The following is a 15,610-nucleotide window of genomic DNA, read 5'->3' as shown; positions in this document are numbered from 1 at the left end:
GGTTGAATTACATTGTTAAACCTGAGATTCACAAATCATTTTTTGCCCTTGGAATGTACTACGCCAATACATTCTTTCCTGTAAACCGCATCAGTAATAAACAAGGATGCTTCCTCCTGAGATGCATTCTCCGAGTCTAACGTTTGCTCAATTTTATGCAACTTCCTTACTTCCCTTTTCCATGCCTGACACACTCCTGCAAAGTGGTGTAGCCTCCCACATGCTCTGCAGATTTTCCCATATGCTGGGCACTGCTCTCTCTCTTGTATGTGCATATTGCCGCAATATTTGCATGCTACTTGGTTGTTCACTGATGAATTATAAAACTGCCTTTTATTCTGATATCTGTATTGGTAATTCATCCTACTTGGCTGCTGTTTGGAGACTTTATTAACACAATCCTTATCCCGCTCTATGACTCTCAGCCGTTTGTCAGTAAATTCTATAGTCTGACATGTCTCAATTGCTGCTTGTAGGCTTAAATTATGCCCCCTCAAGAGACGGCAGCATATGCTTTCACTAGCAACACCCAAAACTATTTTGTCCTGAATGAGCTCATCCCTTAAGGGGCCATAGTCACAACTGGCTGCTTTTTTCTTTAAACGTTTCACCTTCCTCTTGCTTGCAGCTGCCAAATATGTATCTTTCAAAAATAACATTTTTGAGAGGTCTAAAATAAGTCTCTAAAGCGTCTAAAATAACTTTGATATCTCTTTCTTGCTCCATAGAAAGAGTTAAATTGTGTCTGTAGATATGAAGGCATTCACTGCCCATCAATCTCCTTAATGTGGCATCTGGAACTGCTGCTGGCTTCTCATCCAAGCCTGTAGCTTTGAAGACATAATCTTCAAACTCTGCTCTGAACTCATTCCAGTTGCTACCACAGTCTCCACTCACCCTCATAGGCTCAGGCAGAGGTATACTGTAGGCAGCTGCCATACTTCCACTGCTTAGATTTTGGGAGTATGATGCAAATGTGTCCGGAAGACATGGATTTAGGCAGGGATGAAATGCTCCCGGTTCGGACTGGTAGCCCGATCAGGTAGTGATGGAGGTGAGTGGTTCAGAAAACCGGTAGCAAAAATCCCTGCCCCCTCCCCTCCATTGCCCAGCTGAGCCATGCAATCATCACAGGCTTTTTTTTATTGAGGCTTTTTTTATTTTTAGAAGCATTTTTTCTACAACTATAACAAAGAGGTTATAGAAAAATAGTTTTAAAAGTTTTTTTTAAAAAAGTTGGCCACGCCCACTCAGTCATATTAACCCCCCCAACCAAGCCACACCCACAGAACCAGTAGTAACAAATTTTACATTTCACCACTGGATTTAGGCTTCTGACACCATGTTTCAGATAGATTTAATCGTCAGTAAAAAGCCCTTAACAAACCATCATTGCAGGTATATATCTACATATGACAGGAACCGGAAATACCTTACAGACGCAGCTGGAGGCAGCTCCTCAAGAGTCAGGGAATGGATCTCAAACTAATCCTGCCAAGACTGCAAACATAACCCTTGTAACATGTAACATGCAAATTCTATCTCCAAGGAGACCATGTGGCTCAGCTTGCTTTGTGCTAAAATATGGGGGTTTTTTTTCTTTTACTGCCAAGGTAAGCTTCTAAAGCAACATACACACAAAAAACTTTGCAAAGGTGATTTGAACATGCAGCCCTGGCCCCCTTTATAGCATGGCAATCTTCTTATTTAAGGCAAGAAAGGTCTTTCCTCTTTGTTCCAAGAAGAGAAGGGGGGACTAACCATTCTCTGTTCTTTTACTGCCAGGCAGAATACTTTTCTCAGTTAAATACAAACAGAATTTGGGATGTAAAGAGAAGGAAAGCAGGTTTTATCACTTCCGTGGCTAAGCAAAGGTCCCAATTGGGTGCAAACAAAGTTTTTCTCTCTTTTTTTAAGTTGTGCGTAGAAAAGAGATGCACTTTCTTTTTCTTAACTCAAACAAAATGTCCCTCATTGCTCCAAAAGGAACAAAGAAGGGAGTCAGGCAGTCTACATCATTTTACTGTTATGTTCCCCAGGCATCTGGCTCCACTGGGAACAGGCAGTTAAAGTCTAGCAAACAGGTTTGCATACAGATCATTTATTTGGGTATCCTCAAAATCATAGACTTACAATCATGGTGAGTCATGGTGAGATTCATCCTTATTTCATAATCTGTCCCATTTCCTAGTGTAAAATGATGGTAGATCTGTCCCCCTGTTCAGAAAGCATGCTTCTCTCCTCCGTGGCAATTCATAATGGCCGGGCTTTGTTCTACACCCCAGACAGAGAGCTTCAGTGGCCAATCAGACAACACAGATGTGGTCACATGTCATGGACTGCATTTCCCATAATACAATCTCTTTCTACATCTTCCACAATGCAATCTCTTAAGGAGACAGCTCTTAATTCTTAGGTAACTAATTCACTATAATTCACCATCTGAACAGCACATATTATAACTTCAAACAGTCACTAAACAATTTGTTGTAATTCGAGGACTACTTGTATTGCTACCTTGCTATTATACTTAATGGATTAAACAATAACCAAGTATATTTTCAATAAACACTATAGTGAATGAAGGCCCATGTTTTAATCCACATTACAGAATTTACAAAAGTGGGACAGAAATCTATCTTTCTTCAGTCAAAAACTGGGCTTTAATTTTTCCAACCCATTCATTCTAGAGTGCTTTCATGGACTATGACATGATGTAAAAGCGATACCACAATATTTGGAGCTAAATTTTCTTATGCTGATTTATAATATGGCATAGATGTAATACAAAGTGCTTCTGTGTGCCCCAGCCAAAAATTAATTCCCAAATTTATAATCCTAATTCTATAGTACCATTGGCCAGGCAAGCAATTGTGGATAGAATTCATTTTTTTTATTAGCAATACACCTGATTCCACAACTGTGATCCATCTCATGCCAGTCTCAAAGCCAACTACCCACCCACCCATTCAAAACCTGAATGCCTCATCCTGAATTAAAAACATGTTAATTAAGCAACAGTGTCTCAAACAGCATAACACCAGTTTATAGGTGGGATGCTTATAGGTGGGATGGTGTGTGTTTTAAGGGAGTGTGAATATCCAAGGCAGTGGTTCAATGAGAGAGGAAAACTGGAGCCCCCGTTGCTTCTCCAGTTTGGGGGAGGGGGATCCCGTGTTCCTAAGATGAATATTTACCACCATGCAAGTCCCTTGCTGCCTCTCTGCCAGAATCCTAGGCAGTGGTTCTCTGGGAGGAGAAATCTCCAAAGCTTCTACCATAAAGACCACAACTGCTGGAATTATCCCCTGCAAATGTACCCCTTGCACCTCTGGCATCTTAAATTCTCCTGAAGGGCTATTCTAGCTGTTTAGATGCAGTGTTTGTTTATTCAGGAAACAGGTTGTTAAGTGTAAAGGGGAGGCAAATCAAAGCCAGAGCAATCTAAATGCCCCAGGCCAAAAAAAAAAAAAGTGCTACAAAGGAATTTCCTTTCAGTCCTCAACCCTCCCTCATTGCATGTAGCTCAAAGTCTTCCATGGGAACCTCAATTTGTATATCTTGATATCAAGATACATAGATGAAATGGGAATTTTGAGGGTGGGAGATAAAACAGCCCCCCTTTTCAGATGAAGAAAGTAATCAAATTGTTGAATATGGAAATTCAATACCTTGAGCAAAGATTTCCATCTGGTCCACCTGACAAGTGACTTGTCACTGACTTAAGGTTTAAATTGTTTGGCTCCAGCACTGAGGAGAGAAATTCAAGGGAGCCTAGTGGCTGAGCTGTCAAATAGCTCCCCTTTAAAGGGAGCTGCCAGACGATTCAGCCTCTGTCTTTTTCCTGTACCCATCTGCAATAAACCAGCTGTTTGCATAGCTATGAGTCCTGCTTCTTGTTTGACCAACACATAACACTGGCGACAAAGATGGGACCCTGAAGAGAACAAAGGACAAAGGAGCTGAAGTGAACTGGGCATCCATGTGGCAGCCTTGGCTTCACAGCAGATCGGAATATTGCATCGGCCATTTGAAGATGAACTCACATGCCCCCCCCACCTCCTTTCAACCCACCTAAAGAAGATTGGATGTCACAAATGGACAGATTCCAAATATTTCTGGAAGCAAATGACCTTCTAACACTATCAGACAACAGAAAAAGAGCATTTTTCCTAAGTTATTGTGGACCCGATATTTTTAAAATGGCTAAAGCCATATTGGCTCCAATAAATCTCCATACAGTATCCTGGGAAACCCTACAAAAAGCCTTGCGAACACACTATGCACCAGTCACTTTGAACCTGGTAAGGAGAGATGAGTTTTATTGGCACTATCAGAGATGCGGGGAAACAATTAATGACTTTGTTGCAAGAATAAGAGGGATTGCAGCCAACTGTGAATTCAGCAATTTAGAAGAGATAATGCGGGACAGACTCGTTTTGGGCTTGGAAGACCTAAACCTACAGAAATGATTGTTAAGCAAGCCTGGCATCATGTTCCAAGTTGTGTTGGATGAAGCCAAAGTGATGAAGAAACAAAGTAGCAGTCCGAAGCAAACCGAATCAGCCATCGTGCATCACGAAAGCACAGAACCAGAAGAATCTGCCAAGGAAGATGACAAAATCCACCACACTCAAACTGAGAGAAGGATAGGAAATTGGGAAGCAAAAGAGAGACAATTTGTGTGTGTGAGTTGTGGGAGGAATCACCTTATATTGGCATGTAAATTGCCAGAGATGCAAGTGGAGGGGGCAAATAGCCAGAGCCTGCAGAGCAACCCAGCCAGCTTTTCGACACCAAAATCAGCCAGCTTTCCCACCACAATCATATGCTTCCCAAATGCCTTCCCAGAAAACACTGTTTTCAAAACACAAAAGGAGAGAAGACCGGGCTGAGGAAACAAGGGAAACTCATCAAACAATTGTTGGGCATTCAGATGCGTATTGTACAAAGAAATTCTATGTCACAGTTCAAATTGAGGGGTCCCCATGTGACATGGAAGTAGACACAGGGTCCTATATGACCATCATGTCCTGGTCGACTATTAAAAAGACTGTGCCAGGGCTGCAGAAGAACCAGCTAGCACCACAGATGGTACTCCTAAAGCACTATCAAGGAAACCACATCCCTGTTCTAGGCAGCAGAGAGTTCCAGGTGTGGTTAAAAATTTTGTCGGACCCTTGCAGCTGACCGTGGTAAATAGAGATCTGCCAAGCCTGTTGGGGGTATTGTGGTTCGATGCTTTAGGACTGGGAGTGACCGGCATCAATGATATACAAGAGGATGACATCGAGGAGCTTTTCAAGGAATTTGCCGACGTGTTTGATGGGACTCTAGGCAAGTATAAAGGAAAACCCATTTCGTTTAACCTGGATCCCAAAGTCACCCCCATTAAAATAAAGCCGAGAAGGGTCCCTTTCGTTCTCTGGCCCAAAATAGATATCCAATTAGACAAATTAATTGCCCAAGGAATTCTGGAGCCAGTGGATCATGCCAAGTGGGGAACCCCCATTGTCACACCGGTAAAGTCAAATGGCTCAATCTACATCTACATGGACTATAAGGCCATGGTAAACAAGGCATTGCAGCGGAGTGCCTATCCTGTGACCGTGATACAGCATCTATTGCATTCCATGGGCAAAGACAACATTTTTGCTAAACTTGATCTGGCCCAGGCTTATCAGCAACTGCCAGTGGACGAGGACACCGCAGAAGCCAGACTATTGTCACACATAAAGGAGCATTTAAATGCTGCCACCTGCATTTTGGGGTGGGGCCCCAGGACTCTTTCAAAGCATAATGGAACGTCTCCTACAGGGCATTCTGGGGTTGTTGCCATACTTTGACAATGTCCTCATGACCGCAAGGAACAAAGAAGAACTAACCCATAGACTAAAAATAATTCTGAGTCATTTTCAAGAAGCCGGCCTTAAGGTAAAAAAAGAGAAATGCCAATTTGCAGTACCAAAGGTTGAATTCCTGAGGTATTTAATTGTTGGCTCGGGAATACACCCCACCAATAGCAAAATCAAAGCCATTAAGGAAGCTCCCACACCAAAGAACCAAACAGAATTACAGGCATTCCTTGGCCTCCTAAACTTTTATAGCATTTTTCTGAAACAGAAGGCGACAGTTGCAGAACCACTTCATCTACTGCTGGGTAAGAAGGACATGGGGACAAAAAGAAGCTTCCGCCTTCGAAGCAGTCAAGGGACTTCTATCTTCCAACAGCATCCTGGTTCAATATAATGAGACTTTACCCCTCATCCTGACTTGTGATGCTTCCCCATTTGGCATTGGAGCTGTTCTAAGTCACTAGATGCCAAATGGGACCGAGGCTCCCATTGCATTTTATTCAAAAACTCTGGCGGACAAGGAAGCACTGGCTGCAGTGGTGGGGGTCAAGTGATTTCATGAATATTTATACGGAAGGGACTTTGAATTAGTCACAGACCACAAACCACTTCTAGGCATCATCTCAGGGGACTGGACCACTCCAAACATATTATTACCTCGAATGAATAGATGGACTATAATCCTAGCAGCATATAAATACTGGCTAGTCAATTGGCCAGGCAAAAGCCTCGGCCACACCGATGGCCCCAGCCAGTGCCCACTGCTGGAAGTTGTCCAGGACTCTGCCCCAGCCACACCGGTTCTCCTTGTGGAGGACATTGCATCTGGCCCTATCACAGCAACTGAGATAGCAAACCAAACAGCAAAGGACAAAACTGTTAAGGATATTGTTGTAAGAGTAAGTGCACAGAGAAACAGTACTGAGAGCAATGAATACAATACATACAAACTGGATTAACAAAGCTTTTACTTTGTAGTGAAAAACAATTGCATAGTCTTTTTATCAATCCAAGTCTTTAGCCATTCAAATCAGTCCAGAGTTACAGATATCTTCTTACCAAACAGCAGTAGGTAATAAACAGCAATTCAACGCTGGTAACAAATCACGATGGTAGCAGATCCATCCACTTCTTCACACGACGACAGTAACAGTTCCAATCAACAGTTCCAGTCAAGCAGCAAGTCAAGCAATGATGAGAGCGGGTCCAACAATGACTATAGCTCAGCTCCCTCCTTATATACAGTTTACACTAGTAATTATCCACTTAAGATAAGTGAAGTCAGCAGTGCAATGACTCAACAATACAATTATGATAATTGCAGTCAGCATCCAGTCAGCAGTCATTAGTCATTACATTGAGTCAGCAGTACAATTACTCAGCATTACATTTAAAGTGATAGAACACATATATTGCCTGGACAACTTGTTAGACTTACACCATATCCTAACATTCTCCCCTTTGGACAGGCTTATACTTGTTCAAATTCTCAAGCCATAGCTTTCACAACACATTTTATGTTTAATTGCACCCTGCGCTTTGGTGAAATTATCAGCAATATTGTTTTCAGACATACAATATTCTAACTGAACCATATTACTTTGAATACTCTGATCGAGGAAGAACCAGCCATCCCGGCTGGCCAGAAACGTTGACAGCTGACTAAGTGGGAAGCGAAAATCAAACAAAGAAGACTTCGGTGGAAGGATCGGAAAGAAAAAGAACTCAAAAGGTACATTTACAATCCATAACGTGAGGATCGAAGGCGGGAGAAAATAAACTCCAACTAAGAAGCGAATTACAGCTAAATAAGAGGAGACTGAGAAATGAGCAGAGATGGAATCCATCTTGACAGTGACAGTGCATAAATTAACAACTGGCAAAATCGGAAGAAATCCAGAGGAAACCCAGGAGGAAAAAGTGAACCCAGAGAAAATTTGGACTTTGGATATTTTGTTACAAAGGAGAGACGGAATTTAAGGAGAGAAAGGGATAAATCTGACAGACTTTGCCCTTTGTGGAGGCAGCAATGAGGCAATCAACAAGCAGCCGATACTGGAAAAGAGAGCGGCAGAAAAACCCCGTTTAAAGTGCAAGCTAGTGATTTCTGGAACTAAACCAAACCAACCTAAGTGGAATATTTTCCTTTGGAGTTTTGGAGATTTGGACGAAATTTGGACAGCACTTAGATATCTGGACTTGGATTTTTTTTTGAAAGGTGGACGTTTTTGAACTTTGGTGGACACTCAATTTAAGAGTACTGGGACACTAGACTTTGGAAGCAAATAGTAGAGACAATAAACAAGAAGGATACAAATTTGGAAAAAAAGAAGAGAGTGATCTAGAAGAAGAAGAATCAACTGTAAAGTATAATTAATTGTATTTAAGTCTGATAACAAATTAGTGATTAAAAAGCATAAAAAGTATTAATATTAAATGTACTGTTCTTGAAATTTCATATATAACCTTATATACCTCATACACAACTGTTAACTTAGTTTTATATTTACTTTAAATATATATTTATACTTACCTTAGTTTTATATTTCATCTTGGTATTTAATTATCATATTGTTTTGTATGTTTAGTTTTGAAGAATTATATTAGATAGACTAAGTGAATTAAGGATTGTAATTAAGGGTAATTGATATCTATAAATAGTAATTAATAATAAATTTAAATAAGATAGCAAGTAATTAATTATAAGGACAACTAACTGATGAATTGCTGAAGTATTAGACTTTCCCCTCACTCCCTCCCCCCATATTTTATCCCTATTTTTAGAGAATAATATAGGCTAAATAGCCATTAAGAATTGAAGAACTTTGTAAAATATTGAAAAGTGAAAGATAGAACTTATAGATAAACTTATATATAGACAGTGATTGTGTGATAAGGAAATTTATCCTAGTTGTTTATTTCCTTGGGATTACTGAAAGCTATAAATTGAATATAAATACTAAAAGAGATATAACAGCCCAAATAGTAATCAGTATATGAAACTCTGGGAGAAGATAACACAAGAAATATTAATGGCAACTACAGGCTCAGCAACAATTACTAAGTCAAGCAAGAATATACCATCAAACCAGATGATACTCATGGCCTCTCCAGCACAACAAAAATCAGTTGAAACTACGAAAAAGGATAAGGCAACCCTCACTCTTAGTATGCAAAACATCCACTCCGTATTAACGATGATCCAGGAAGGAATGAATAGAATGCAAGAGACCATGGCCCACAACCATGAAGAGACAAGGAAAAACCATGAGGAACTTAGGACGGATGTGGGAGAGATAAAGGATAATATTAGGAACATGGATGAGAAGATAGGAAAGATACAACAGAACATAGAGGAAAACGAACAGAGGATCCATAAGGTGGAGGAGAGAATAGAACATACAGATAAGAGAATGGAGAGGATGGAATACAACCAAGCGGCCACAAATAAGGAATTAGAGGACTCGTTATCATACCTCGAGATGGAGAAGGCATCCTTCTATTTAAGGTTTCAGAATGTAGAAGAGCAAAAGGAGGAGGACTTAGGAGAAATCATGACTGAGATACTCTTAGAAGTGACCCAGAGGGCCAAGGAAGAGATACGAAGTGGAATAGATGAAATCTATAGAGTTCACATGAACTACGCTCGGAGAAATAAGTTACCAAAAGAAATACACATTAGATTCACAAAAAAATCTATCAAAGAAGAGATCTATAGGAAAATGAGAGAGGACACAACTACGTATAGGGGAAAAGAAATTCTAACCCTCAAACAGATACCAAAAAGGACAAGGGACCAAAGAAGGAATTACAACTTTTTAACGGCACAGTTGAATAAATTTAAAATAAAATTCCGCTGGCTAATACCGGAGGGTCTACTAATCTCCTGGGAAGACAAAAAATATAGAATTGACAATTTAGAAAAAGCACAGGACTTTTTCAATCAACACTTCGTACTGGAGGAGGAGCAGGAGAGCAGAGAAGAGAAACTTAAGAGGCAAGAGGAACAGCGGACAGAGAAAGAAGAAAGAGACCAAGAAGAGGGGAGAAGATTGGAAAGAGAAAGAATAGAGAGAGAGGGAGCAAGGGAAAAGACGCAAAGAATTACTAGAAACACAAAAAGACTGAAAACAACAAATAGATAAATAAATAGAGATGGAAAGAGAGCTAAAAATTATTTCAATCAATATAAACGGACTTAATTCACTAGCCAAAAGAAAACAGACATTTACAAAACTTCAAAAGCTAGAAATGGATATCATAACACTCCAAGAAGTACATATCAAAAGACAGCACCAAAAATTATTGGATAATCAAAGATTAGGAAGACTATATGCATCTCTAGGAGACCAAAAAAAGAGAGGAGTCGTAATATATGTAAAGAAACACTTAAAAACAAAACAAATATATGCAGACACAGAAGGACATATTTTAATAATAGAAATACAAACAGAATGCAAAACAGTATTATTAATATCTATATATGCACCCAATGGAAACCAGAACGACTTTTTCAAAAAGCTACATAATATAATCAAAGACCTGGAATACAAAACTATCTGCATGGTAGGAGATTTCAATGCAATCATGGACATAGAAAAAGATTACCGGAGTAACAAACAAAGTAAAACCAGAAAAAAAATTCTACCGGAACCCTTCAAAGACATGATCAACGAACTACACCTACACGATGTATGGAGAGAGGCAAATACACAAACAAAACAGTATACATATTACTCGAACCCACACCAGTCATGGTCCAGGATCGACATGGCCTGGATGACTTCGGACCTCAGAGAGGAAATAAAAGACATCGAAATAACAGCGAACACTTGGGCAGACCATAACCCTATTAAAATAGTATGGAAAGGACATCGAAAGCAAAGGAGGTGGATGATGGACACGGGAATAATAAAAGATAAGGAATACATACAGATGATTGAGAAAGAAGTTAAAATGTTCCTCCAAATAAATACTAAAGAACAGACATCGCTTCAAAACCTATGGGACACAATTAAAGCATACATAAGAGGTCTTACAATTGCGTATATGGCAAAAATAAATAAATAAAGAGAAACAACAGTCAAGGAATAAGCTGCTAGAAGAACTTAGAATATATGAACTAGAATTGCAGAAAGAACCCCACAATAAAACAATAAAAGAAAAATTAAACCTTACTAAACATAAAATCAACCTGATTACCCAGACAGAAATTGCACAGAAAATCAAGCTAGCAAAACAGAAACATTTTGAGCATGCGGGGCGCTGGTTAGCGTATAAACTGAAAAAAGAAAAAGAAAGGAGATCTACAGGATGAAACAGGACAAATATATCATACCAATCTAGATAAAAAACGTATAGTCAAAGATTTCTTTCAAAGTGTCTACAAGAAAGAAGAGATCCAGGACGAAGACATTAAGGAATACTTATGTAAAACAAACATTACAAAATTAGAGGAGCCCTACAGAGAAGCATTAAATAGACCAATTACGATGTCTGAACTGGTGGAAGCAAGGAAAAAGCAGAAAAATAACAAGGTTCTAGGCCCGGAAGGAATACCAACGGAGTTTTACAAAAACTGTCAACATGCAATGGATGAACTGTTACTCCAAGTCCTCAATGATGCACTATTAGAAGCAGAAATCCCCAAATCCTGGACCGAAACCATTATTACACTCATCCCCAAAGAAGATTCGGACCCCACACAAGTTAAAAATTATAGGCCGATCTCATTGCTCAATGTAGACTACAAACTCTTCATGCTGATTATAACGCAAAGACTGAAAATAATTATTCACAAATATATACATACGGATCAAAATGGCTTTGTCCCAAGAAGACAGATCAAAAATAACATAAGAACAATTATCAACGTCCTGGAATATTATGAGAAAAGAGTTGACAAACAAGTAGCCTTAATCTTCTTAGATGCACAAAAGGCATTCGATAATTTAAATTGGAATTTCCTCATATTACAACTAGAGGTCATGGATTTCGGTGACAAATTTTTACATATGATTAGAAAAGTATACTCCTTCCAAACGGCCAAAATTATGATTAATGGAGACATGACTGATAATCTGGATATACAAAAAGGTGTGAGACAGGGTTGCCCTTTATCCCCACTATTGTTCATAATCTCATTGGAAATATTATTAAATGAAATTAGGAAGGATGCGGAAATAAAAGGTCTGAGAACACGAAAAGAAGAGTACAAACTGCAAGCCTTCGCTGACGACGTGGTATTTATAATGGAGCAACCAGAAATAACAGGAACCAAACTTTTAGTGAAGATAGAGGAATATGGAAGAGTCGCGGGGCTTAAAATTAACAAACAAAAAACTAAAGCATTAACAAAGAATTTGACAAAGGTATAGGAGACAAAACTAGAAGACAAACTAGGAATACAAATTGTAAAGAGAATAAAGTACTTAGGAATCTGGCTTACTGCTAAAGCAATAACAATTAGAGAAGACAATTATAACAAATTAATGAAACAAATTAGAAAGGATCTGGAAATGTGGAACAAATTACAACTGCCATTTTTAGGGAAAATCGCATCCATAAAAATGAACATACTGCCTAGATTACTCTACCTTTTTCAAGTAACTCCAATTTGGCCAGGAAAGAACTTTTTCAAAGACTTTAATAAAATGATAACAAAGTTTATTTGGAATGGGAAAAGGGCCAGAATCAAAATAAAGTGTCTGCAAGACACCCGGGAAAAAGGAGGTCTAGGCCTACCAGACTGGGAGTTATATTACAAAGCAGCATCACTAAATTGGATAAGGGATTGGATAGACCTCAAGAATAAAAGAATGCTACTACTAGAGGGCTTTGAACTACAATGCAGATGGCACGCCTTTTTGTGGGAGGGAAAGGACAAGCATCATGGATATTTCCAGCAACATATCATCAGAGAATCACTGTACAAAACATGGCAAGAGATTAGAAAGCACTATACCAAAATTCCACAATGGTTATCGACAATGGAAGCACTAATATATCCCAATGCCATGGATATATTATTTATTTATTTATTTATTTATTAAATTTATATACCGCCCTATTCCTAAGGGACTCAGGGCGGTGAACAGTGAACGATAAAAATACATGTAATACAAACGTTAATAAAAAATCAATTAAAATATACTAAACACTCTGGTCCTAGATAATTCAAGACATCCCAGTTTAAAATAAAATCAAAAAGCAATATAAAGGGAAAGTTAGGCCAGGCCGGCCTGCTGAAACAGGAATGTTTTGAGGGCACGGCGGAAAGTGCGCAGATCCGGAATCTTCTGTATCTCTGGGGGGAGCTCGTTCCAGATGGTGGGTGCCCCCACAGAAAAGGCTCTCCCCCTGGGGGCCGCCAGTCGACACTGTTTGGCTGACGGCACCCTGAGAAGCCCCTCTCTATGGGAGCGTACTGGGTGGTGAGAGGCTATTGGTGGCAGAAGGCGGTCTCGTAAGTACCCCGGTCCTAAGCCATGGAGCACTCTAAAGGTGGTAACTAAGACCTTGAAGCGCACCCAGAAGACCACAGGGAGCCAGTGCAGCTCGCGCAGGAGGGGAGCCACATGGGAGCACCATGCTGCTCCCATAACTACCCGCGCGGCCGCATTCTGGACCAGCTGGAGCCTCCGGGTGCTCCTCAAGGGGAGCCCCATGTAGAGAGCATTACAGTAGTCCAGGCGTGAAGTGACGAGGGCATGAGTGACCGTATTTAACGAGTCCCGATCCAGAAAGGGACGCAACTGGCGAATCAGGCGAACCTGATAAAAAGACCTCCCGGCCACAGCCGTCAAGTGTTCTTCTAAAGACATCCGTGAGTCCAAGAGGATGCCTAAGTTGCGAATCCTCTCCGTGGGGGGCAATGACTGATCCCCAATAGTCAGTGATGGCACCAATTGACTATATCGGGACGTCGGAAACCACAGCCACTCGGTCTTGGATGGGTTGATCCTGAGTCTGTTCCTCCCCATCCAGATCCGTACAGCCTCCAGGCACTGGGACATCACTTTAAGGGCATCATTGGGGTGGTCCGGGGTGGAGATGTATAGCTGAGTATCATCAGCATACTGATGATATTTCACCCCAAAACCACGGATGATCTCACCCAGTGGCTTCACATAAATGTTGAACAGAAGGGGTGAGAGAACCGACCCCTGTGGCACCCCACATACAAGGGGCCTCGGGGTTGACCTCTGCCCCCCCGTCAACACAAACTGTGACCGATCAGAGAGAAAGGAGGAGAACCACCGCAACACTGTGCCCCCCACCCCTAACTCTTCCAACCGGTGCAGCATGATACCATGGTTGATGGTATCAAAAGCTGCTGAGAGGTCTAATAGGACCAGGACAGAGGAACAACCCCTGTCCCGGGCCCTCCAGAGATCATCTATCAATGCGACCAATGCCGTTTCCGTGCTGTATCCAGGCCTGAAGCCTGACTGGAATGGATCTAGATAAGCCAATTCATCCAAGTACTGAGGAAGCAGTCGCGCTACCACACTCTCAACAACCTTTGCAACGAAGCCAAGGTTGGAGACTGGACGGTAATTAGCCAACACTGCTGGGTCCAGGGAAGGCTTCTTGAGGAGAGGCCTCACCACCGCCTCCTTCAAGGCGGCAGGGAAGACACCCTCTCTCAAGGAAGCATTTATAATCCCCTGGAGCCAACCTCGTGTAACCTCCCGAGAGGCCAGCACCAGCCAGGAGGGACACGGGTCCAATAAACATGTGGCCGCGCTCAGTCTGCCCAGTATCTTGTCCACGTTTTCCGGAGTCACAGAATCAAACTCTTCCCAGGTAATATTCTCAAGACTTGCCTCCATCCTCCCTCCCGAATCTACCCAGTAAGAGTCCAAATTTTCCCGAATCTGAGCGATTTTGTCATACAGATATTGTACAAAGTCCTCGGCTCTACCCTCCAAGGGGTCCTCCCGTGCTTCCTGGTGGAGCAGGGAGCGGGTCACCCTAAACAGGGCGGCTGGGTGATTATCTGATTAAGCAATAAGAGCGGAAAAATAGTTACACTTTGCCGCTTTTATTGCCACCAGGTAGGTCTTAATATGAGACCTTACCAGTGTCAGTGGTCAGATTCAGAACGGCTGGCCCTCCAACTGCTCTCAGGTGTCTTTTCCGGCATTTCATCTCCTTCAGCTCCTCGGTGAACCAGGGAGCCAGGTGAGATCGACGCCGGGTCAGAGGCCGCAAAGGCACGACCCGGTCCAAAGCTCCAGCGGCCGCCCTATCCCAGGCAGCCACTAGGTCTTCAGTCGAGCCGTGTGCCAGAGCCTCAGGAAATGGCCCAAGCTCCGTCTGGAACCTATCCAGGTGCATCAGGCGCCTGGGGCGGAACCACCTCATCGGTTCCGCCTCCCTGCGGCGGGGTGTGGCGGTTTGAAGGTCAAAGCGAAGGAGGGAGTGATCTGACCATGACAAGGGCTCGATCGCTATATCCCCTATCTCGAGACCACTCAGCCACTGACCAGAGACAAAAACCAGGTCCAGAGTGTTTCCCCCCTTGTGAGTAGGGCCATGAACTAATTGGGTCAGGTCCATGGCCATCATGGAAGCCATGAACTCCTGAGCCACCTCAGACGCCTCACCGACGGACGGCAGGTTGAAGTCCCCCATGACCATAAGTCTAGGGGTATCAATCGCCACTGCGGCTATAATGTTGAGTAGTTCAGGCAAGGCCGCTGCCATGTGGCAGGGAGCCAGGTACGTAACCAGCAGGCCCATCTGCACCC

The sequence above is a fragment of the Pantherophis guttatus genome, chromosome 7 (assembly GCF_059756535.1).
Source record: "Pantherophis guttatus breed Tessera chromosome 7, ASM5975653v1, whole genome shotgun sequence".
NCBI lineage: Eukaryota > Metazoa > Chordata > Lepidosauria > Squamata > Colubridae > Pantherophis > Pantherophis guttatus.
Note: the sequence above shows the minus strand (reverse complement) of the source record.